The sequence below is a fragment of the Panthera leo genome, chromosome D4 (genome assembly GCF_018350215.1).
Source record: "Panthera leo isolate Ple1 chromosome D4, P.leo_Ple1_pat1.1, whole genome shotgun sequence".
NCBI classification, from domain to species: domain Eukaryota; kingdom Metazoa; phylum Chordata; class Mammalia; order Carnivora; family Felidae; genus Panthera; species Panthera leo.
In genome coordinates this window covers 71,376,789-71,399,600 of record NC_056691.1, presented here as the reverse complement: position 1 = coordinate 71,399,600, position 22,812 = coordinate 71,376,789, and the positions used below count along the sequence as shown (strand labels likewise).

Below are 22,812 nucleotides of genomic sequence, written 5' to 3'. Positions count from 1 at the left end.
TGGGTGGCTCAGTCAGTTAAGTGTCTGACTTAGGCTCAGGTCATGATCTTGCAGTTCATGAGTTCGAGCCCCACCTTGGGCCCTGTGCTGACAGCTCAGAGCCTGGAGCCTGCTTTGGATTCTGTGTCTCCCTCTCTCTGTGTCTCTGCCTCTCCCTCGCTCTGTCTGTCTGTCTCTCTCAAAAATAAACATTAAAATTTTTTTTTAAAGAACTTAAATATCTATTATTAAATAGTAATAATTATAGTAATATTAATGACATATTTGTTATTTTTTGCTATGTATTTTAAGTATTAAATAAAAATTGTTTTAAGGTAAGAACTATATTTTATTTTGTTAATAGACAGGAAAAGCAAGACTTAAAGGGACAGAACTAGAATTCAAATCCGTATGTGACTCCAATACCTAGATTTCTACTCTTTGGACATAGTCCTTTATCACATTCACACCTGCAAGTCCTTTTTGGAAACATTATACTCTCTTGTTTAGCTCTCAGGATTCTGTAGCCTTTAGCTGTTTTTTTTTTTTTTTAAGTAACACTTTTAAGAATGGAAATATAGTCTTAAAATTAATCATTATCCTAGGAAAACATAAATTTTGCTGGGTCAGTAGTATAAATTATTATAATGACAGTAATTGAGAATGTTTGTAAGATATTTCATATTTTACACACTATCTCACATATCCATATTTGCAACATATTGTGAAATAAAAAAGGAATTTATAAAACAGCATGTATCTCCGATCCTAATTTTGTTGTAAAATATGTATGTCTTCACAAATATCTGCAAATATATGCATCGTCAAAATACAAGTGTATATTCTGAAACACACACTAGTGAGTGAAGTTATGAGTAATTTTTAATTTTTTAAAAACTATAACATTATGTATTCTTTTTATACATCTTATTCTTTTTATAATTGTTGTGCTTGATTATTTTTTATATTTTAAAAGCAACCTAAAGAGAATTAAAGGCAAATACCAGACTTAAAAATTTTTATGTATGATTAATATATTTGATATATAAAGAGTCTATATAATCTTATCAGACACAGATAGGAAACCTTTTGTAGAATGGTAAAACATTATGACACTCGATCCTTATAGTAATCTAAGGTACATAGGACAGATTTTTTTAGACTAAGAAAGTACTACTTAGAGAAATTGGAGTGATTTTTTTTTCAAACTCAAACAATTAATAATTTATGAAGCCAGCACTAGAATTAAAACTTTCTGAATATGAAAAGTCAGCTGTAAACTCTTAAATCAATTAATATTCCATTTTTAAGGACAAACATAGCCAAAGAAAGCAGCTGCAGTGCCTTGTAACCAGAAAAATAAGAAGAAAATGTCTTGGAGAAAATGAAGTCAGAACTTGGAAAATCAAGTGGTGATGGGAACCCCCCAGGTTGCTATCTGATGGTGGGTGTGCTCTTTCATAATGGAGCCAGTAGTGTGAGGGCACCCTGAAAATCCAGGGGTGTGGTGCCCATGGAAAATAATTCCAGCTGGCCTCTGGCTTCCCACACTGGAGGGCCAATCCTTGCTGGATGCAGTCCAAATTACTCTGAGAGGCACCAGCCACAACCGTGCTAGTGTGTCAGCTTCAGAGCCAGATTTTCTCCTGACTCACATAAACACGGCCCAAATGTGCAGCTCCAGAGCCAAGTCTCCATTCCCTACTCACAAATTTCTGTTGAAATTGTTAGTTATTTCAAATACAGTTGCTTAAAATGGCTTAGTCTGCTCTGCAGACTTTCATTACTCTCCTGTGTCTCCTAAGTGGCTCTCCTAAGAAGCAATCATCCCAGAGCATTCCTGTTCTAGAGAGAGTGGAACTCAGGTGGATCAGGTTAGTTCCTTGGGCTTCCTTCAGTTCTGATATATTGTTGGACAAGCAGTTGGACTGAGGTCCCATCTTCACCAATATCCAGAGAAGAACTTCCCAGTTATGAAATAGATCCAGATATACAAGCTGATATAGCTTTAGATACACTAGTGTGGGATCCGCGATGTGACCCAGAGAAGTCTTAAATCCTTAGCCAGCATTGGAAGTGAGTATAAGGAGATGATGCTTCTTTATGAAATTTTGGAATCTGGGTTGAGAAGGGGAGCAAAAAATAGAACCTAGGAAATTTTGATTGAGATTTTAAGATAGCCACACAGTTGGAGTGACCAAACTCCATGTTTTCATGGAAGTGAAAAACAGTGATGTTCAAGTAAATAGTATGGTATCAGTGTCTGGTAAGGGTGACAGAATAACGTAAGTGCACTGCCCTCTTTGTTTTGGTCAGCTTTTTTGTCTTGTTTTTTTGGTTGTTCAGCACCTATTGCAGTATCTTTTGGAAATGATCTTTATTCCCATTAAATACAGTTTAGCGGGCCAGGAAGCCTAAGTGGAAGTTCTGTGCCTGAAGTTTGAACTAGAAGCAGAATGATGAAAGGCTATTAATTCTTGGAGTTAATTTATTATGGCCTCAGCTCCTGGGGCAACAGTATGCTTGTTTCCTAAACTCTTTGGAGCAGTCTAGTGTCTGTATGTTCCTTGCTTGGTTTCCAAACCTTCCCTCCATCTGGTGAGCTTCCCTGTATCTTTCCAGTCAATTCCCTGTTTGTTTTTGTTTTGTGTTTTGTTTTTTGAGAGAGAGAGAGACAGAGGGAGGGCTAGAGAGAGAATCCAAGCAGGCTCCGGGCTCAGTGTGGAGCCCAACATGGGGCTCAATCCCATGACCCTGGGATCATGACCTGGGCTGAAACCAAGAGTCAGATATTCAGCCAACTGAGGCACCCAGGCACCTTTCCTTATTTGTTTAAGTTAGTCAGTATATGGTGATCACAACCAAAGAAACTTAACTAATACTCGAATATTCCAGGTGAGGCAAAGTAATTCAGTTTGAGCCTTGTGATGGTCACAGTACTAGCAGTATCCTGAGTCATTATAGGCAGTTCTATTTTTTGAGAGAAGAATGGAGCTATAATTCCAAAAAATTAAAATGATCAGGAGTGAAGGAGGTTACTGAAGGCAGACACAGCAAAGTAATAAATTTACTTCATAATTTATTTAGAGCTAGGATGGAGAATGCGAGTTGATTTCTTTTTCCCTACAGCATTTTGTTATGAAAAATTTTAAACATACAGCAAAGTTGAACAAATTTTACAGTGAACACCCCTATGTCTACTATCTACATTCTATTATGAGCATTTTACTCTACTTGCTTTGTCACATGTCTATCCAACCATCCCTCTATTAGTCCATCTTATTTTCGATGATGTAATTCAAGGTAAGTTGCAGGCTTCAATATATGGATATCTGTGTATTGTATTCTGTATGTCATCAACACGATCGAATATTAGTTTATGTAAAACCTACATACAATGTAAGTTTTTTTAATGTAAAACTTACAGTGAAATGTACAAGTCTTAGTTATTAATTTCCCGAGTTTTAACAAGTGCACATACTTGTTTCTATGGGTCTCTAATTATAGGGGTACTACAACATTACTGGAAATGTAATTATATGGAGAAAATTGTATTTAACACAGCTATTCTCGGGGAGAGTTCTATAGGTTGTTGAAGAGTGTTTTGCCTACATAGGCCCTTGGGGTGGGAAGAATTGGCTGCTAGAAAGCAAGCTCTAGTCACAGTCAGTGGGTCTGTGATTCCAGGGTAGTGTAGGCTGAGGTCCTCCTGACCAGCATTCAGTTGGTTTCTCCTTTAGGTAAAGGATGCTCATATACCTAAATAATATCCATTTGAAGGTATACAAATGATTAGCTACCTGTAGTGTGAAATTATCTGTACGAATCCTCAGATGTCTCTGGGCCTGAAGTGAAAGGAAAATGCATGCTGACTAAATGTATGACAATTCTTTTTATGTCACTTTAATTACTAATTAGGAGACACATATTAGGTCTTAGTTCTTGTGCCCTTGCTACGGAATACTTGACTGAGAAGACTGGCAAGAAGGAGGAACAGTGGGTAGAGTTCTAAATTCATGAATGGTAGGCTCTGGACACTGGAACGGGATGGGCTAGAGTCTGGTTAGGACAGAATAAACTCCCTTTCTTCTACTCTTTGTTTTTCCTACAGAAGAATCTGTAATTGTCTGTGGTTGTCATGAATTAGTAAAACTCCAGATTCTGATATAGTCTCTCTACTTTTCTACTACCATTTCCTGCCCTTGACAGAAGAGGTGATCTGACCACTTAGCATAATTCGATTTTAAGCTTGACCCCACAGGGGTCTTTCAAAGGGTTGCCTTCACCTGGAAATAAAAGAAGTATGTGGTTCAATGAGACATCACCTCATAGCAGTTAGGATGGTTGTTATGAAAAGGACAAGAGATAACAAATGCTGGCTAAGATGTGGAGAAAAGGAAATCCTTATATACTATGGGTAGGGATGGAAATTGGTTGCAGTCATTATGGAAAACAGTATAGAGGTTCCACAAAAAGTGAAAAATAGAACTTCCGTTCTACCATATGATCTACAATATGCTCCAGGAATCCCACTCCTGGGTATATATCTGAAGGAAACAAAATCACTATTTTGAAGAGATATCCCCACTCCCATATTCATTATAGCATTGTTCACAATAGCTGAGATATGGAAACAACTTAATGTCCTTTGGTTGATGGATAGATCAAGAAAATGTTGTGTATGTATGTAATGGAATATTATCAGCCTTAAAAAAACAAGGAAATCCTGCCACTGGTGACGACATGGATGAACCTGAAGGGTGTTCTGCTAAATGAAGTAAGTCAGATAAAGACAAATACTGCATCGTATCACTTGTATGTGGCATCTTAAAAAAAAGCCAGTTTCATAGAAACAAAGAATAGAATGGTTGGCTGGGGCTGTGGGTAGGCGAAAATGAGGAGATGCAGATCAAAGGGTACAAACTTTCGTCTGTAAGATGAAGTTCCGAGGATCTAATGTATAGCATGGTGACCATACTTAATAGTATGGTACGGCACACTTGAAATTTGCTGAGAGTAGATCTGAAGCATTTTTAACACATACGCACACACACATGCACACATGCACGAGAGTTAACTACGTGAGGTGATAGGTACACACTTAATTATCTTGGTCTTGGTAATCATTTCACAGTGTCAAATCACAAACAATATCAAATCATCAAGTTGTATACTTTAAATATATACTCTTTTTCTTCTGGGGATTTATTATTCATCTCTTCTATAAGAAGATCTTGTTTCTGGTGACCCTCTTTAAAAACTCAAGATGGTTGGATCGAGATGGTATGCAGACATAGGGGTTCTGACTCTTTGGGAGCACACACCGAAACTAGGGCTGAAAATGGGAATCTCTAGGTGCTTGGCTGCCACAGAGCCCTAATCACCTTGAGGTTTTCTGGCTATGGGTCCAAAAATTATGGAAGCAGCCAGTTGTCACAATGTATTTTCATATATAATTTTTCTTATAAAATTAACTTCACTGTTCCAAAAAAAAATTTCATAACTTGTCATCTTAATTGCTGCTAGCATTTTGTTATGTGTTTCCTCTCAGCATGCTTTATAAATATGACTTAGGCTGGGGCACTTGGGTGGCTCAGTCAGTTAAATGTCAGACTCTCGGTTTCGGCTCAGGTCATGATCCCATGGTTTCATGAATTCAAGGCCTGGATGGGGCTCTGCGCTGACAGTGTGGAGCCTGCTTGGGATTCTCTCTCTCTCCCTCTCTCTGCCTCTTCCCCATTTGTGCTGTCTCTTTCTCAAAAAGGAATAAAAAAATTTAAAAAAAATATGACATCTGCCCATTATGTTTGTATATTTTATATTATTTTTACCTTTATTATTCAATCTTAAGATGTTTCCCAGGGCGTATCTTTTAGAGTTAACTTAAAATTTAATTAGAAAATTATTTTCTGAGGATTCCAAAGTATTTCAGTGAGTTAACTGATGATGGGATATTTAATGATTTTCCAATTCCTAGTCATATTTAGGTTGTCTCCATATTTTACTGGTATAAATAGCACTGACATGGGTGCTTTTTTGTACATAATATCACCATGCTTTCGTGCTTATGTACAAGTAGGAATGGAAGTTACTACTAAGGGCTATTACCATTTGCTGAGGAATGTGCATGTCCTATCCTCTGCACATGTAAGAACAGGTCACAAAGGGTAAAGAAAGAGAGAAAGCTAGCTCGTGAAGACAGTATAGATGTCTCCACTACCTGTGCAGGGTTGGCTAACTCTCCCCTCTACCAGCAATCTAAGCCAGGGAGCCTATTTTGTAGCGGATACACACTTCTGCCCTTTTGTAACTTAATATTTTAAATGTTGAAATACTTTTATTTACTTATTTTTTAAATGTTTATTTTTGAGAGAGAGAGAGAGAGAGGGCAGGGTGGGAGTGGGGGGGCAAGCAGGGGAGGGGCAGAGAGAAAGGGAGACACAGAATCCGAAGCAGGCTCCAGGTTCTGAGCTGTTGGCACAGAGCCTGACGTGGGGCTTGGATTCACAAACCCCGAGACCATGACCTGAGTGGAAGTGGGATACTTAACCGACTGAGCCACCCAGGTGCCCCTAAATATTTAAATACTTTTAATTGCTTAACATATTATTTGCCATTTTGCACTCATGCTGCTACTTATTTTACTTATGGAATTTTATGTATGATTCCAAAACTTTTATACTGATAATGGCATAAATAACATACATTTCTCCTTATCATTATTATCAGCATCATCTCTACCAATGAATGAATATTTTTTGCTTTTCAGCCCAAAGTTTTAAGGCATTTTTTGTAAACCTGAAGTTTATTTTGTTTGTTAACCCCTTTTTGTGCCTTCCTTTACATTTTTTATTATTTTAAGATGTTTTCATTAAGTTGAATTTCTAGGTTAAATTATGCAAATATTCTGTGGCTCTTTATTCGTGGTACCAGATAAAGATGCCGCATTTGTTGTAGCTTCATCTACATTCAGTGTTTTTAAAAATCAAAACAAAACAAAATTGACATGATGTGTTTTGAAATAGAACTTTAGAACAGTAATCACAGTGCTGTGTAGCAGGAAGTTACAAAAGCATCTGGAAAAGGAGTTTCTGTCTCACTGACTGCCTATTAAGTGAATTTATTAGTATGTAACCCAGGGGTTGCTGACCTCTCCAGTTGTCAGAACTAGCACTTCCCTCTAATTCTGAATGAAAGGATCTGAGCTCTCATTATGTTTGGCCACAGGAAAGGTAGACTTTTCTCATTTTCCCCTCCCCAAGGTCTCTGGGACTCTCTATAGAATATTTGAGTGTTTCCCAGATCAGTCCTAGATTTCACTGCACGCTCGGGCCAGCGACCTCCCTCTGGCCTGCATCTCTGATCTTTGGATAATAACTTCTTATTATTTCTGAACTGGCTTCCGAAGGCCACTGCAGCTCACTCTGGAGAGCTGCAACCCAAATGGGGAGATAGGCCCATCGATTAGCACCCAGAAGTTAGCTGAGGCTGAAACATTTAAACAAAACTCTACTCACAATACCAGATACCTAAATAATACTAGATGCAGTATAGAGAAGAAAATGCTGGATATCAGATATGACTATTTCCAGGATTCATAAATTAAACCTATTCTCCATTTCCTGGACCCTCCAGGGCATCTATCTTGTTACCCTCATCCTATTACCAAGTTGTAGGAACTGGCTCACATCCCCCAAATGGAGTGTCTTTGACTTGGTGCCCTACAAGAGAGTCCAGACCTCTCAGTTCTTCTACAAAGAAGAAAATCCTTTCTCTCCACTCAGTTTTCACCCAACATCCCGATTAAAAAATAAAATCTGTAGGTAAACACCTTTATCTATAATGAAGCTTCCAGAAGTTCGAAAGAGCACATGCTAAAAGACAGAGAGATTGATTTTTACAAACAGATTAAGCAAAAAACCCATCCATAAGGAAAATTTTAAAAATACTATACAAAATAGTATTGATTCAAAATTGAAATCTAATGACCAGGAATGAATATGAATAATATAATAAGTGATAAAATATAACGGTGTTGCTTAAAGTGTAAGTCATAGTCATTGTGATTTGGAGAAAAATCTACACAATACATCTAAAAATTACTAGAATTAATAGAATAGTTCAGTAAAGGGTCTTTAAGAAGAATATGTACAGAATTAAATGGTTTTAATTATTTACCATAATAGATAATGAAGAAGTATAATGAGGAAATGAAAATCCTACAAAAAGGAAATATTTAATGATAACTCAAGAAATGTGGGCATCCAATGAACAAAGTTATCAAATATACTAAGTGATTGAAAATTGACTTAAAGGTAGAATCCTATTATTTATGCATCTATTCTTTAATTCCACAATTATTTTTGCATGTGTATATTCCAGGGATAACGTTTAGCACTGGAAAGGAATACATCAGTGGACAAGACAGGTACATGCTCTGCCTTCATGGGGATTACTGCCTATTATGGGAGATACATATTTTTAAAAATGTGCAGAATTAATTAACTTAATTAATTAAATGACTGTGCTAATTACAGCATAGAAAGTAGGGGCTACCGACACATGTGTAAACTATGAAGTGGGAGACAGTGGCACATTTGAGGAACTCTGGGAAGGCCATGGTAACTGAGGGCAGACAGAGAGTAAACTAGAGTTGCAGAGGGAAGGGAGCCCCAGATCACGTGGGGCCTTGTTGACCATATTAAAGATTCTGGCCTTTATTCCAAGAGCAATTGGAAGCCATTGAAAGGTTTTATGAGGGTTTAAAAAAAAATATTAATGACAGGAAACAACCTATCCAACAGAAAGGAGAAGACTTTAAAAATTATAACTAGGGATGAAATATTTTCCATGATGAAAAATGTTTAGTGGGAACTTTTAGTGACATAGAAAAATGAAGGTAACTAAAATAAAATTTAATAGTAAGTATGGTATCAACTACGTTAATAGATGTACATGAATAGAAAAGGTCAGCAATGGTAAAATCTACGACTGAGGGTTTTAGTGAATCTTATTTCTTTAATATTTTTCTGAGTTTTCCCCATTTTCTGTAACAAATGTGCATTAATTTTACCCCTTGAGAAAAAAACTTTATGATATTTTAATTTCTGATCCCTTTTGAGTTGGTCGCTTCTGGAATAATTTATTTTGGGGCCCAATAAAAATGAATTTTAGGGTAAACTTCATGCATTTACTTTTCTTTGTTTAATTTTATTTGGGTATGAATGAGACTAATGTGTGTGTATGTGATTCCTATATCTGGTAACATGATAACTTGTACCCATGTGTGCGGAAAAGAATTAAGAAAGCAGGCTAGAAACTGCTATCCTTGGAAATGCCAATTTGCAAGTTGGCACTTGACTGGCATCTGGAAACTTGGATTTCTGGAAAATGGCCACCATTCACAGAACTGTTAAGAGTGGCTCACTGTGCCTAGACAGTTTGTACAAGCAATGTGGTTTCTGCTGAATGCTTGCTTTCCTTTTGGGAATCTGGAATTTCAGCACATGCTAGGCAGAGGGGGCCTGTGTGACCGGCCCCCAGTAAAAACCCCGTGTGCTGAGTTTCTAATAAACTTCGTTGGTAGACAACATTTTACATGTTTTGTCACAGCGCATTGCTGGGGAATTAAGTGCTTCTCCTGTGACTCCACTGGGAGAAAACTCTTCGAAGCTTTCATGATTCCTCTGGTCTTTTCTTTGATTTTGCTTTGATATTTTTGCTGTAATAAATCATAGTCATGAGTATGGCCTTGTGCTGAGTCTCCTGAGTCCTCCCAGCAGATCATCAAACCTGGGGTCTTGGGGACCCCCGACACAATAAGCCACCAACATCTTCATGTTGTTGAAACTCTTATGCCAGAATTGTGTTTTTAATTGACTATTAAAAGTCATTTAAATGTGGAAATTTAAGTGCAGAAGCATGCTGACCCCATATCAGTAAAACGTGATAGTATATTTATATTTGTATATGACACTTAGAAATAGTTAAACTCATGCTTATTTATGGCAAATATATTATTGACTTGGTTTGGGTATTGATGACTCACAATAGCAGCACAGTTATATTTGGAAACAAACATTTCTAAATAACTTCCAAATATTATGCAAGTCATCTAAAACCAAATAGTTGATACTTTGCCATATTTTCCTATTTACCTCAAAGTTAATAGAATTCAACACAGCATATAGTTTTAGCTTTGGACTTCATGAATGCATGTGTGTGTCTATGTGTAGTCTTGCTTTGTTTCACTGAACATTAAATTATGAATAATTTCATATAAGAAAATATCCCTTTAAACCAAAATCTCATGTGCCACAATGTTCTTTCTCATGAAAGTTCTACATAATCAACTAATCTCATCTTATGATACATTTACACAATTCCTCAATTTTTAGTATTTGAACAATACTAATTAACATTCCTGATCCAGATTTTTGAAGGATTATATTTTTAAAGAATTATGGGAATATATAACTGATAAAATGATATATAAAATTTAAATATATAAAACATAAAAGATTATATTCTAAAGATAATATAATTGAATATTTACATAATCTTGGAAGAAGATATTTAAAGCACGGTTTCTTTTTTTTCAAGTTGATTTATTTATTTTGAGAGGGCGGGGAGGAGCAGCGAGCGACAGGGAAAGAGAATCCCAAGGAGGCTCTGAGATGTCAATGCACAGCCTGACGCAAGGCTCCATCTCACAAACCGTGAGATCATGACCTGAGCCGAAATCAAGAGTCAGGTGACTAACCAACTGAGCCACCCAGGCGCCTTAAAGCATGGTTTCAAACAATGGCAGAAACCATAATGAAAAGATTGTTGGCTTTGTCTGCATAAGAATTTGAAACATATTTTCTATAAAGGAGAAAAATCATAAAAAGGTTAAAAGACAACAAAGGGGAACAGAGAAACAGAAAATGGAGAAAACTTTGCAACCCCTGTAACATTAAATATAACAGTGATAAATTACATGTTTATTAGAAAAAATAAACACAGCGACTTATATATGAGAATCAATGGGGAATTTGCAATGGCCCAAGAAAAATATGAAAAAATATTTATCTTCATTATTGAAGATAATAAAAATATAAGTTAAAAATATGCAAATATATTTATTCTATCTTATCAGACTAAATACAAGGAAGAATTATAAGACCCAATGTGAACATGGGTGCAAAGAAGAACTCTTACCACAGGTGGGAATATAGATTAGCATAATATTTGGCATATACTAGTCCCCCCTCCAGATATTTGGTCATTAAATAAAAATGTATGAAAATAAACTTCTAGGATTGATTATTAGGAAAGGGTTTGTGAACACAAAGGCAACATTGTTCATAAGAAGGCAACAGGGGTTTTCTTGCACATTAACTCTATTCTTTTCTTTAACGTGGAGCCAAGTGGTGGGTGGAGTAAACTCAATAGACACTTCATCTTGCCTTCAGCAATGTGTATGACAGGACCTCTCCGATATATTTATAATCAATAAAGAGAAATATACAGACTTAGTTAAATCTAAAGGTAGTTCTGTGGATGTTAGTTTTAATTAAACCTCATTCTAAACCTATTGAATCAGAATCCCTACAGGTGAGCCCAGAGAATTTTTAAGCTACCCAGGTGACTCTTAGGTAAACTAGGGTCTGAGCACCTTTGGGCTAGATGCCAGATACAGTGGGAATTAACTAATGCATAAGGAGATTTTCATATTATCTTCAGTCTGTGTCCCCCAAGATGCCCTGATATTCTTTTCATAAATGACTCAGATCATGGTCTAAGGATCGTTCCTTACAAATTTTTAGATATCACGGAGCTGGAGGAGTTAATGAATACCTTGAATGATTGCATCAAATACAAAGGATTCGGACAACTAGATCAAGATGAAATTTGATGGAATTAGGTAAGGTCATATACTTTATTCCAAATATCACTGCACATGGGACAAGATGATAAAGATAGTTTTTGGCTTAGCAGTACTGATTATGAATAAGATATGGGGCTTCAGGCACTCGTCTTTGACCCAGTATCAGTAAACTTTGTTCATTAACTGCCCCAAAGGGGTAATATGGTCTTAGGATGCATTTATGTAAATGAAATAACCAGAATAACCAAGAAAATAAATGTTTATTGTGTGCCAATAAGTCCACATTGAATGTATTCAGGTTAGGTGCCAAATTCTAGGGAGGCTGTTCATAAATTAACCTATATTAAGAGAAAATCAACAAGGCTGAAAAAGTGACTTGAAATTATGCAGATGCAGATACATTGAAGAGGGATTTTTAGCCTAAAATAGAATAAACTAATAGTGGAGAAGGAGCTACATAGATTATTTATTTTTTAATTTTCTTTTTTTTTGCTTGATTTACTGTATTATTATAAAATTAATATATTTGCATTGTTTTAAAAATGAAAAATTGAAAAGTATCTCTCTGCATATGCCTTTAGACATTGTAGTATTTAGACACACACACACATAACATCTAGGAGAGCTAATTCAATGTCAACCAACTTAAGTTTTGTAATATTTTGCAGATTTTTGAAGATGATTCTTTCATGTTTATTTTCTCAAAAAAAATTTACAATCATTTTGTCGAGTGAAAAAAAAGTCCTATTAAGATTTTTTTGGACCTACATGAATTTTATGGATTAGTTTAGGGAGTTTTCCTGTCCCAAATAAAACAGCCTTTATTTTACATCTTACTACAAAGTTCTCCAATTTTAAAATTGAGATATAATTCAAATACCATTAAATTTACCCCCAGTAAGTGTATAATTCAGTGGATTTTAATATATTCAGAGAGTTGTATAAACATCACCATTAATTCCAAAACATTTTCATTTTCCTAAAAGAAGCTCCCTATCCATTTCACTGAGCATAATGTTTTCAAGGTTTGTCCATGTTGAGGCATATATTAGTACCTCATTTCTTTTTATGGCTGAATAATATTCCATTGTGTGTATAAACCACATTTTGTTTATCCATTCATCAGTTGATAGACTTGGGATGATTTATACTTTTTGGCCATTATGAATAATTCTACTATAAATGTTGCATGCAAGTTTTTGTGTGAACATATATTTTCAATTTTCTTGTCATATACCTAGGAGTGGAATTTCTGGATCATATGATTAGATTTTTGAAGAACTGTCAAACTATTTTCTAAAGTGGCTACACCATTTTACAGTCCCACCAGCAATGTTCAAGGGTTCTAATTTTTGTATATCCTCACTTGTTATTGTGTATTTTTTTAAATTATAGCCATCCTATTGTGTGTGAAGTGGTATCTCATTATGGTTTTTATTTGCATTTCCTGATGGCTAATGACATTGAGCATATTCCCATGTGCTTATTGGCATATTTATATGTTATCTTTGGAGAAATGTCTGTTCAAATCCTTTGTACATTTTTTTTCAGTTGGGTTATTTGTTGAATTGTGAGAGTGCTTATGTATCCTGGATACAAGTACCTTATTGAGTATATGGTATGCAAATGTTTTCTCCCATTCTGTGGATTTTTTCACTTTCTTTCTAGTGTCTTTTGAAGCACATATGTTTTACATTTTTATAAAGTGTAATTTATGTGGGTTTTTTTTCTTTGTTTTTGGAGCTTTTAGTGTCATATCTAAGAATTCATTGCCTAATCCAAGTCATGAAGACTTGTGCTATTCTTTCTCCTAAGAGATTTATAGTTTTAGCTCTTACATTTAGGTCTGTGATCTGTTTTGAGTTAATTTTTAATGTGGTGTGAAGTAGTGGTCTAAATTCATTCTTTTGTATGTGAATGTACAGTTCTCTCAGCAACATTTGTTGAAAAGTCTATTCTTTCACATTGAATTGTCTTGGCACTCAAAAAAAAATCAATTGGCCATAAATGTATTTATAGCTTTATTTCTAGACTTTCAATTCTATTCTATTGATCTGTATGTCTATGCCAATGTAAGTGTCATACAATTTTGATTACTATGGCTTTGTAGTAAGTTTTAAAATTGGGAAGTGTGGGTCCTCCAACTTTGTAGTTCTTTTATAATGTTTTGACTATTCTGAATTCTTAGAATTTTCATATGATCATTTTGTTAATTTCTGCAAAAATAGAAGGCAACTGGGATTGTGTTAGGGAATTCATTGACTCTATAGATCAATTTGTAGAGAATTTCCCTTGTAACAATATTATGTCTTCCAATCCATGAACATGGAATGTCTTTCCTTTCATTTAGGTCTTTAACTTATTTTAATGACGTGCTGTAGTTTTCAGTGGTCAAATCTTGAACTTCTTTTTAGAAATGTATTCCCAAGTATTTAATTTGTTTTTTGATAATATTGTAAATGGAGTTGTTTTCTGTAAAATAATTCCATTTATCTTTACTTTTTTTTTTTGCTGTTGTCATATATTTTGCCTCTATATATGATATCAACCCCACAACACAATGCCATTATTTTTGCTTTTAGTTGTCAATTGTCTTTCACAGAAATTAAGGGGAAAAAGTGCTAGTCTTTATATTAGTTCAAGTATTTATCATTCACAGTGTTATTTATTCCTTTGTGTCAACACAGTTCTTTCTCTGATATGTCATTTCCTTCAGTCTAAAAAACTTCTTTACCTTAGCATTTCTTATAGCGCAGGTCTGGATACAAATTCTCTTATATTTCTTCTATCTGAAAATATCTTTATTTCATTTTTGTTTTTAGAGGATATATTCACTGGTTAAATAATTTTAGGTAGGCTTCTTTTGTTTGTTTAGCATTTTAAGATGACATTCCTGTGTGTTTTATCCTCCATAGTTTATGATAGAAAATCAGACATCATTTTTACCCTTGTTTTTCTGTATTTAATGCCCTTTTTTCTTCTATAGCTCCTATAAAGTTTTCTCTGTAGTAGTTTGACTGTAATATACCAGGTTTGATTTAAATTTTTTTTAGTTTATACTACTTGGAGTTTGCTGGGTTTCTTAGATCTGAAGGTTTATGGTTGTCACCAATTTTAGAAATTTTTAACCGTTATGTTTTCAAGTATTTTTGACCCTCGCTCTTCTTATTCTTAGAATGTGGTTTTTACTTAAGGTTATGGTCCTTGTTTCTAAGACATGACATTTATGGCATTCTTAACAAGGCCTCTCCACACTGCCTGGACTAGGAATCTCATATCTCTCAATTCTGTATGATCTCTCTTGCCTCCAGTCAACCCTCAGTCCTGCATTATCTATGCTTTGCTGGACATTGTGGAGTCTCATCCTGTGAATATATAGCCTAGCCTTGTCCAGTAACCCACTGGGCACCCCATGCAGACTTCAGGACCCCTCCTCTGTGCAATTACTTCTCTTGAACCCTGATGCAAATTCCAGTTGCCTTAGTAGCTCCAAACTCTGGTTCCTACCTCATTAGCTCAGTGAGACTGCTGTGCTCTGCTTGGACTTCACCTCTCTACTCAGTCATCTGGAAATTGTCTCCAGGCAGAAATCTAGGGAAAATACGTCATTCATCTGCATTTTCCTTCTCTTAAGGATCATGATCCTACATTGCTTGTGGTTCAGTACCTGAAAGCAGTTGCCTTATATATTTCTTCTAATTTTAGATTTGTTTAGGGTGGTTACTCTGTCATGGCTGAAAATGGAATCTGCCTTTTCTTGTTAAATACTGTAGAGTACATAAAATATGGAGTCAGACCCATTTAGTTTAAATAAGGCTAGCAAATTTAGATGCCCACAGGAGTAATGCAATAACATTAAAAACAAGTAAGGTGGTCTAGATAGAACTCTTCTAGCTACTGACCTATATGTATTTCCTTTGAGAATGTGAGAGCCAAACAAAACATTCAAATTATGTTTCCAGCCTATTACAGTTCATGAGCCACTGGTAGCAATCTCTGTTAAATTTTGGATCCTGGCTTTGCTATGTTAGTCTCTTTAAGCCTCTGTTTTCAATTTGTAAATTTAGAATAGTTATACTTAACTCACAGACTTTTGTAAGGTTTAAGTGAAATCAATACAAATAATACTTGGTACATAATATTCTTTTAATAAATGGAAGCTCATCCAGTAGCTAGTTTTATCTATAGGTTCTGGATTCACCATCAACTCAGTCAAGTGAGTTAAGTCTTCTGGCTACTGTGACTGATGATTACCTTTCTCAGAAAGACTGTTGAGACCTGATCCTCCATGCTTCTCATTCCGTTGTAGTCAGTTACAGCATAAGTTAAATTTCTATTGTACTTGCGGCTTCCTTACTTTCGAACTAACCACTTATTTCTTCACCTCCCAAACTATTTTGCTGCTCTTTCTAGAATGGCTGCTCCATAGCCAGCAACACCTATCCTCATATTTTCAATCTCTTGCCTGAGTACTCCTCTACTTCTTTGCCTTTAATGAAATCTGGGTCTTTCCTGAGAAGACCTGAAGCTCTTATAAGTGGCTGTGGCTGTTTACTTTCACAAAGCTTATGCACCTTAGGACCAGAAGGTAGTGTTGGTATCTTTCCAGCTTACTATTGCCACCTCCATTTCTCCACCATCTTATAAAAACCCTCTCCACTAGGCTTTTTCCATTGAAGCTCATTACCCTCCACCCTACTGCTTGCTGTCATATACCAACTTTCCTGGTCATTTCCCCACCATCCATCTGAAATATTAGCACTTGGCTAATCTTCTTCATCTCAGTTCCTCCCATCTTTCCACATCATCTATGGATAATGATTGTATGGATGATCCGTTCTGTGCCATTAACTCTACATTTTTAAAAGTAATCTCTATACCCAACATGGGGCTCAAACTCATGACCCCAAGATCAAGAGTCAATGCTCTACTACTGAGCCGGCCAGACACCTGTCTCCTTTGTAACCTAACATTCATTTCCAAAGGATTTTTCAGTACATTCAATTCTTTTATCACAACTATGCTTTACCCACAACAACCATGTCAATTCTCAGTCAATCCTAGACGACTTCAACAATTAGCTTTCTGCATTCCTTTTCCTGAGTTGCCAAGCCTTGTTGGAAAAAATAGCATAGTTCTGCAAATTTGTATTACTGTAAATTCATAGATGTTAAATTTAACATGGCACTTACTGCCATTCAGCAGTTCTTTGCTTGTTTTCTAGACAATTCCTTTTATAGGTAGCAGGTTGTATCCCAATTCTACAATTCACTAGGCTGTATGACCTCGGGAAAGTCTTTTAACCTCTCTGATTCTCCATTAATTAATTTCTTTTTTTTTTTTTTTTTAAATTTTTTTTTCAACGTTTATTTATTTTTGGGACAGAGAGAGACAGAGCATGAATGGGGGAGGGACAGAGAGAGAGGGAGACACAGAATCGGAAACAGGCTCCAGGCTCTGAGCCATCAGCCCAGAGCCTGACGCGGGGCTCGAACTCACGGACCGTGAGATCGTGACCTGGCTGAAGTCGGACGCTTAACCGACTGCGCCACCCAGGCGCCCCTCCATTAATTAATTTCTAAAATGAGAACAGTGGTACCTACGTCAAAAGATTGTTTTAAGGATTAAAAAATGTATGTTAAAGAAATTTATCCACTGGATGGCACATAGTACTCAGTTAATGCTTGCCCTTTTTTTAATGGCAAATCCCAAATTTTACTGCTCTCTTTATGTCCTTTCCCTTGCATCTGCTTTCTTCCCCATTGCTCTCTACTCTTAGCAATTGTCTTGCCTTTGTGGACAATAGAGGTCAATACTTGTGGGACTTCTGCTTTCCCTTCATCTCCAGATCAGGAACTGTATTAATTTTTTTTACTCTAAATGACTAGCGCAGGCTTGGCACATGAAAATATCCAATGTTTGTTCCATTGGATTTAAAATGTCCTTATTTTTATGTTCCTTCCATGAAATTAGGAAAAGATAAGGTGGCAGGGATCACAATGCAATAATAAATTTGGAAATTAGGCTAAATATTTGCTGCGATGGTTGGTGAAAAAAAACCCCTCTGGTATTCAAAATTTGCCTGAAGGAGACTCAAGAATCAGAATCTGTCTAAACGAAAACACTCATTTAACTCTGATAATTAGTAACATAAACAGAAAACAGATGAATAAGCTGGATTTATTAGTAAACAACTATTTATGATCCAAATCATTTCCCTCCTATGATAGAGACTTCCCGGCTCAATATTGCAATATCTCTCAAATGTAAATAGTAAACCCAAATGGCTATCGACAATGATCAATGTGTTTTATGATAGCAGTATGGAGGGAGAATAAACATTCCCCTGCCAACTAAACACAACCAACCAAGCAAAACCATTTTAACCTTTCTTGGGTCAGGATTGGAGTCTAATAATGTTTTTTCAACATACACTCAAACTGAATTTCTGTGGCCAATTCTGACATTAAATTAACTTACTTTTCCTGAAGTAATCTTGGATTTAGGAGAGAACATTAAGATAATGTTATTTTCTTGAGGATATTTATTTTAGTGCATAAGTGTTTTAAGCTAAGATCTTGGTATAGAAATCTGAGATGGGGAGTTTTGGCAGAGAAAGCTTGTGGATTCAAACCCCATTGAAAAGTCATTTTCTCAACAACTTTTTTCCTCAAGAATATCCATTTTATTTGTGTTCTCCCAGTGGGGAGTATGTAGACTTTCATAAGGGTTTGAGAAGGGAAAAGGTCTCTGGTAGTTTCTGAAATGCAAGTACACTGAGAAAGTAAAATCAAACTAGTTGTGAGTCAGACACACTGCCAGGTAGGAATTGAGATAATTCAAAGATTGTCTACCTTCCACATGAAATTTAATGTACAGTTGCAGTGATCTATTCCTAGAATTGCTTATATAGATATAATAGGTTTTCTTCTTTTGTAGTAGAAAAACTGTAGCACATTTATCTCCCAATTTCTTTTCTTTGACTCCTCTCCGTTCAACCAATATATGTAATGTTCTTTTTCTTTTCATTAATTTCTCATATTTTTTTCAAAAAGAATCACCTGAGATTGAGAAGGAAACATTGATACAAGTTCAAATTGATATGCTATATTAATGTGTAAAGATGTGTTAAATCTAACTATGCATTCATAATGATGATCTATTAGTTAGAATTCTAGGTAACAGAAACCAAACTCCAATTAAACTTAAGGAAAAAGTGACCCTTGAATAACAGGGAGGTTAAGTCTGGTGATCCTGCATGCAGTCGAAAATCTGTGTATAATTTTTGACTCCTTCAAAACTTAATAGTCTACAGTTGACTGGAAACCTCTTGATAACATAAAAAGCAGATCAACACATATTTTATATGTTGTATGTATCATGTACTGTAGTCTTACAATAAAGTATGCTAGAGAACAGAAAACATTATTAAGAAAATCATAAGAAAGAGAAAACACGTTTACAGTACTGTGCTGTATTTACTGAAAAAAAAATTCCTGTATGAATGGACCCATGTAGTTCAAACCCATGTTGTTGAAGGATTCTAGGGAATCTTATGGGATTCTTTTTTTTAATTTTTTTTATTTTTTAATATATGAAATTTATTGTCAAATTGGTTTCCATACAACACCCAGTGCTCATCCCAAAAGGTGCCCTCCTCAATACCCATCACCCACCCTCCCCTCCTTCCCACCGCCCATCAACCCTCAGTTTGTTCTCAGTTTTTAAGAGTCTCTTATGCTTTGGCTCTCTCCCACTCTAACCTCTTTTTTTTTTTTTTTCCTTCCCCTCCCCCATGGGTTTCTGTTAAGTTTCTCAGGATCCACATAAGAGTGAAACCGTATGGTATCTGTCTTTCTCTGTATGGCTTATTTCACTTAGCATCACACTCTCCAGTTCCATCCACGTTGCTACAAAAGGCCATATTTCATTCTTTCTCATTGCCACGTAGTATTCCATTGTGTATATAAACCACAATTTCTTTATCCATTCATCAGTTGATGGACATTTAGGCTCTTTCCATAATTTGGCAATTGTTGAGAGTGCTGCTATAAACATTGGGGTACAAGTGCCCCTATGCATCAGTACTCCTGTATCCCTTGGGTAAATTCCTAGCAGTGCTATTGCTGGGTCATAGGGTAGGTCTATTTTTAATTTTCTGAGGAACCTCCACACTGCTTTCCAGAGCGGCTGCACCAATTTTCATTCCCACCAACAGTGCAAGAGGGTTCCCGTTTCTCCACATCCTCGCCAGCATCTATAGTCTCCTGATTTGTTCATTTTGGCCACTCTGACTGGCGTGAGGTGATATCTGAGTGTGGTTTTGATTTGTATTTCCCTGATGAGGAGCGACATTGAACATCTTTTCATGTGCCTGTTGCCCATCCGGATGTCTTCTTTAGAGAAGTGTCTATTCATGTTTTCTGCCCATTTCTTCACTGGGTTATTTGTTTTTCGGGTGTGGAGTTTGGTGAGCTCTTTATAGATTTTGGATACTAGCCCTTTGTCCGATATGTCATTTGCAAATATCTTTTCCCATTCCGTTGGTTGCCTTTTAGTTTTGTTGGTTGTTTCCTTTGCTGTGCAGAAGCTTTTTATCTTCATAAGGTCCCAGTAATTCACTTTTGCTTTTAATTCCCTTGCCTTTGGGGATGTGTCGAGTAAGAGATTGCTACGGCTGAGGTCAGAGAGGTCTTTTCCTGCTTTCTCCTCTAAGGTTTTGATGGTTTCCTGTCTCACATTCAGATCCTTTATCCATTTTGAGTTTATTTTTGTGAATGGTGTGAGACAGTGGTCTAGTTTCAACCTTCTGCATGTTGCTGTCCAGTTCTCCCAGCACCATTTGTTAAAGAGACTGTCTTTTTTCCATTGGATGTTCTTTCCTGCTTTGTCAAAGATGAGTTGGCCATACGTTTGTGGGTCTAGTTCTGGGGTTTCTATTCTATTCCATTGGTCTATGTGTCTGTTTTTGTGCCAATACCATGCTGTCTTGATGATGACAGCTTTGTAGTAGAGGCTAAAGTCTGGGATTGTGATGCCTCTGCTTTGGTCTTCTTCTTCAAAATTACTTTGGCTATTCGGGGCCTTTTGTGGTTCCATATGAATTTTAGGATTGCTTGTTCTAGCTTTGAGAAGAATGCTGGTGCAATTTTGATTGGGATTGCATTGAATGTGTAGATAGCTTTGGGTAGTATTGACATTTTGACAATATTTATTCTTCCAATCCATGAGCATGGAATGTCTTTCCATTTCTTTATATCTTCTTCAATTACCTTCATAAGCTTTCTATAGTTTTCAGCATACAGATCTTTTACATCTTTGGTTAGATTTATTCCTAGGTGTTTTATGCTTCTTGGTGCAATTGTGAATGGGATCAGTTTCTTCATTTGTCTTTCTGTTGCTTCATTGTTAGTGTATAAGAATGCAACTGATTTCTGTACATTGATTTTGTATCCTGCAACTTTGCTGAATTCATGTATCAGTTCTAGCAGATTTTTGGTGGAGTCTATCGGATTTTCCATGTATAATATCATGTCATCTGCAAAAAGTGAAAGCTTGACTTCATCTTTGTCAATTTTGATGCCTTTGATTTCCTTTTGTTGTCTGATTGCTGATGCTAGAACTTCCAGCACTATGTTAAACAACAGCGGTGAGAGTGGGCATCCCTGTCGTGTTCCTGATCTCAGGGAAAAAGCTCTCAGTTTTTCCCCGTTGAGGATGATGTTAGCTGTGGGCTTTTCATAAATGGCTTTTATGATCTTTAGTATGTTCCTTCTATCCCGACTTTCTCAAGGGTTTTTATTAAGAAAGGTGCTGGATTTTGTCAAAGGCCTTTTCTGCATCGATTGACAGGATCATATGGTTCTTCTCTTTTTTTTTTTTTTTTGTTAATGTGATGTATCACGTTGATTGATTTGCGAATGTTGAACCAGCCCTGCATCCCAGGAATGAATCCCACTTGATCATGGTGAATAATTCTTTTTATATGCTGTTGAATTCGATTTGCTAGTATCTTATTGAGAATTTTTGCATCCATATTCATCAGGGATATTGGCCTGTAGTTCTCTTTTTTTACTGGGTCTCTGTCTGGTTTAGGAATCAAAGTAATACTGGCTTCATAGAATGAGTCTGGAAGTTTTCCTTCCCTTTCTATTTCTTGGACTAGCTTGAGAAGGATAGGTATTATCTCTGCTTTAAACGTCTGGTAGAACTCCCCTGGGAAGCCTTCTGGTCCTGGACTCATATTTGTTGGGAGATTTTTGATAACCGATTCAATTTCTTCTCTGGTTATGGGTCTGTTCAAGCTTTCTATTTCCTCCTGATTGAGTTTTGGAAGAGTGTGGGTGTTTAGGAATTTGTCCATTTCTTCCAGGTTGTCCAATTTGTTGGCATATAATTTTTCATAGTATTCCCTGATAATTGTTTGTATCTCTGAGGGATTGGTTGTAATCATTCCATTTTCATTCATGATTTTATCTATTTGGGTCATCTCCCTTTTCTTTTTGAGAAGCCTGGCTAGAGGTTTGTCAATTTTGTTTATTTTTTCAAAAAACCAACTCTTGGTTTCGTTGATCTGCTCTACAGTTTTTTTAGATTCTATATTGTTTATTTCTGCTCTGATCTTTATTATTTCTCTTCTTCTGCTGGGTTTAGGCTGCCTTTGCTGTTCTGCTTCTATTTCCTTTAGGTGTGCTGTTAGATTTTGTATTTGGGATTTTTCTTGTTTCTTGAGATAGGCCTGGATTGCAATGTATTTTCCTCTCAGGACTGCCTTTGCTGCGTCCCAAAGCGTTTGGATTGTTGTATTTTCATTTTCGTTTGTTTCCATATATGTTTTAATTTCTTCTCTAATTGCCTGGTTGACCCACTCATTCGTTAGTAGGGTGTTCTTTAACCTCCATGCTTTTGGAGGTTTTCCAGACTTTTTCCTGTGGTTGATTTCAAGCTTCATAGCCTTGTGG

At 36.1% G+C, this 22,812-nt stretch overlaps 1 protein-coding gene across 1 annotated transcript in view; it reads left to right on the top strand.

Annotated features, from left to right (window-relative positions):
- Positions 1–22,812, top strand: part of LPAR1 (lysophosphatidic acid receptor 1) — a 358,989-nt gene that overhangs the window by 128,975 nt on the left and 207,202 nt on the right. Inside the window, exons 9-11 of the mRNA XM_042912683.1 lie at positions 8,362–8,407; positions 11,120–11,186; positions 11,790–11,887. The gene's annotated coding sequence lies outside the window, so the exon portion shown is untranslated. The remainder of the gene's footprint in view (positions 1–8,361; positions 8,408–11,119; positions 11,187–11,789; positions 11,888–22,812) is intronic.